We start from the raw sequence: 3,889 nt of genomic DNA, 5'->3' as shown, positions 1-3,889 counted from the left end.
TATATATGTACATTTGTATTCCTGCTCATAGACCCCCTGGGTTTTTTAATTGGAAGTAGTGCCAACATAGGACAAGGAACAGCATGAGACATTAATAGAAAAATCTACACACACACACGCACATCTACATAAAGCAATTCTACAGAATATATGTATATATGCATATTCTACATATATTCTCTCTATATATTCTATATCTATCTAGCTATCTATTTATAGAGACCCCATTCTTCATTTCTCAGCCTGGAATTATATACAACTTATTTTTCTTTTCTTGCTTAAAGTAGTATCCTGCATGACTCTAGGAAGAAAGAATATGGCCCTGAGTTCAAGCCCCAGTACCACCAAAAAAAAAAAAAAAAAAAACCAAAAAGAGATAAATTTACAAAAGATACCTTTGTATATTTGAAGGTCTTTATAACAAAGGAATACTTTATGTACCTTTGTCTAGAAAAAAGGAAAATATGCCATATGATCCAGTAATTATACTGAGAAAGATTTATGGATGATTGTTGTTTTCTTTTTATTTGGATACATTTTCTAAAAATCAATGTGTATTACTTTAATTATCAATAATTAAGGTCTAGTCTACTGAACACTCTTTGTGCTGTCTACTTTGCATAAATTATTCTGTTCAGTTCTCCCCACAATCCTAAAAAGTTGTTTGTAATGCTCACTTTTTATAGTTGAGGAGACAAAGTTTAAAGAGGTGACAAATTAAGCTCTCATAATTCAACAGTAACTTTGAAATTGTTTAGTAAAAAGCCCATCTATATTACTGACGATTTCATGCAGAGGTGCTGAGGTGACATGAATCTAGACTCAGGCAAAACAGTAGAAACCACAATGAACTGAGCTGGATAGATGAGTGGGGGCAGGGAAAACTTATTTTGAGTGTTTATAATGTTTGACACCAATGTGAAACAAGAATTGCCATTGTTGTGAAAACTTCAGCTTAGTAATTTAGAGGTGCAGGAAACTGATAGAAGAGCATTAGTTCTCCATTTGAACAGACTCTAAACTTTCTGAGGTTCACCCATCATTGTTGTAAAGCTCTAAAGATCAAGTTTATTTTGGAAGTTCTGCTATGACCTCAAGTATCATGTTACTAATCGCACGGCAGCGGGGGGAAAATGGAAAAGCACGACAAGCTATTTCCAAATACACATCTCTATTGTTTTAAAGCTTACAGTGTTTGTTTTACTAATTCAGAGAGAAGAGAACATCACAAATTATTTCCGAGGTTAGTACTTAACATTTTGCTTTTCCAAATCTTATTATCAATGCCATTGCTGAAGATCACAGATATGATAAATGCATGTCTTGAGTGTGAATTTGTAACATGAGCTGAATAATCTTTGATTAGAATTAACCATCCTTAAACTTCTCAAAGTGTGTGTGTGTTTGTTTTTTATTACTGATATAAGCAATATATAACCTTACCCTTTTTTTGATAAGAAAGAAGACTAAGAAAAGGAAACTTGCCTGTGGTGGGCATATGAAATCCAAGCATATAGGACAGTCATTGTCATGTTGTTGGGACACCCCAAAATATGTGCAACCAGGAAAACAACTGACATCTCTTACAAGACTATCACACAAAAGCAAAAGCTGCACAAGGCTCTTGGAAGGATATGGTTGTATCTTTGGAGACCGAAAAGCCTGTGATTGGCAACTGTAAATAAAGGTTTATGATTAGTAGTTGGAAACCTTCTGATAAGGGTATTAGATACCAAAACATCAGAGGAGGGTTGTCTGCAATTTATTTTATCCTGCCAGCCATCATAATCAAAACTCTGAAAGGCTTATTTAAGGTATTTCTCTTGTCTCTTGGTCTTGAGGATTTAAATTTATTTTGTTTTCTTAACTTGAATTAACAGCTCAATTTCTTTAAAATGTTTTACTCAGTCAATAAATAGATATTAAGTAATAACCATAATACTGAAGTAAGGAATAAAGAAATAAGTTTCATGATATAGCCTTCAAAGAACTTCAAGTTGGATTGGTAGGGCCAGAGAAACCAGAAAAAATGATTAGCATGTGGTTAGATAAGTCAGGGAGAGATGCTGAAAGGCAACGAGTGAATCTTATTCGTTGATCTATCTCATTTGTTCATTCACTGCACAATGCTTCCTGAATCCAAATAGTGGTGAGCAATGGTGCCTGTGAGGAATGTCCATCCTCACCAGAACCTCACCACTTGTTATGGGAGAGCCACCTCATCCACTCTTTGCATTTGGACAGGCAGTTTGTCATTCTCTCAATTTAAAAATTTTCCATTTCCACAGACTTACAGGTAGCTGTGGAATGTGATTTTCCTTTTTAGAAAACCCAGTGCCAGCATTGTTCTCTCATGTCAGCACTTCCCAGGCTTTGATATTTTAGTTTAGTGGTTACCATTATATTTATTTTCATAGTGAGAAAATCTAAGTCATTTTGGGCATTGGTTCAAGGTTATATGATGAAGGCATGGACCTCATCCCTGAAATCACTAACAAACTTGAACCATAACATAAGCAGAGATCCAGCCAGCAGAAAAGACATCCAATGTCATGTCACGATTATTCAGACAACTTGCCAAACAGGTGTCAACATTTTGACAATGACCCCATTCCTCATTTCTTGATCTGGAATTACATGCAACTTCTTTTTGATTCTCTTGCTTAAGGCATTACTCTGCATGATCAAGGGCTCTGGGATTGTTAGGGTCACCTGTGTCCTCCACTGCTAAATCCACTGGTCAGTCCTTGGCCCTCATCTTACTTGAATTATCTGAATACTTGACATAGTTGATTAATCCTTTCTCTTTCAACCCCCTTCTTTACTTGATCTCTGGGCACCATACTTTCCTCATTTTTCTCCTACTTCACTGACTGTCTTCTTATTTTGCTTTGCTTGTTCTTCCTCATCTTCTCCACCTTTTAACAGCAAGAGGCCAAACCAAGCTGAAAGCAAGGGACAAAACTGAAAACATCTGATATGGGGGCAAAAATAAGGACGCAGAAGGAATACAATGCTTCTGACGTCGACAGCTCTAGCAAACCTTAAACGTAACCCAACTCTTAGCCAGATCAGCATAAAATGCACCAGCATCTGACTATCCTTCTGTACTTTCAATAACAAGCTACAAGGTAAGAAAAAAAAAACCCCACAGGCTGAAGAAACAAAGCAAAAGCTAGAATCAGACTGATATGATACAGATTGGGATTATTGGAAAGAGAATTTCAATAACTGTAATTAGTATGTTAATTCGCTAATGTAAGAAGTATTGACAACTTGAAAGAACACAGTATTTTAAATTGAGAAATGGTGACGCTAAGAAAGAATGAAAAAGAAGTTCTAGAAATTGAAAACACTGTAGTAGAAATTAAGAACATTTTCACTAGACTCATTACTACACTGGACATCATTGTGAAGAAAACCAGTGCACAAACAAACAAATAATGCCTTTATAAATCAGTGTACTGGCTGAGACTAGAGTCACATCTGGACACAGTTGTTGCTTTGGTGCGCTAAAGTTCTCAGAGAGAACATGCTAGTCTTGGGGGGGTCAGTCAGTGCCCCATTAATACCCAGATCAGAAACATGCCCATCTGGATCCCAGAAAGTTTGAGTTGGCAGGTCTCTTTCCTTATTCCCTTTAGGGAGTTGGTATCTGCTGTGGAGTATTGTAAATCCTTTTCTCTCCAACAAATAAAATAAATCAATGCGCTTAAAGATAGGGTCATAGAAACTCCTCAAACTGAAATATAAAGGATAATAATAATAATAAAAGAACATTTGAGAACCCAAGACTGTTTCAAAAGTTGAAACATGCTTAATTGTAGTAGCAAAAGGAAAAGAAAGGGGCTGTGGAACAGGGGAGATATTTAAAGTAATAATATCTGCA

General features: G+C 36.0%; 1 pseudogene; it reads left to right on the top strand.

Annotated features, from left to right (window-relative positions):
* The first annotated feature begins 3,467 nt into the window (after positions 1-3,467).
* Positions 3,468-3,589, top strand: LOC141422915 (small nucleolar RNA SNORA3/SNORA45 family; annotated as a pseudogene).
* The last annotated feature ends 300 nt before the right edge of the window (positions 3,590-3,889 follow it).

This window comes from Castor canadensis, chromosome 4 (genome assembly GCF_047511655.1).
Source record: "Castor canadensis chromosome 4, mCasCan1.hap1v2, whole genome shotgun sequence".
NCBI lineage: Eukaryota > Metazoa > Chordata > Mammalia > Rodentia > Castoridae > Castor > Castor canadensis.
The sequence above is the reverse complement of the archived record's forward strand: the minus strand, read 5'-3'. Positions and strand labels throughout refer to the sequence as shown.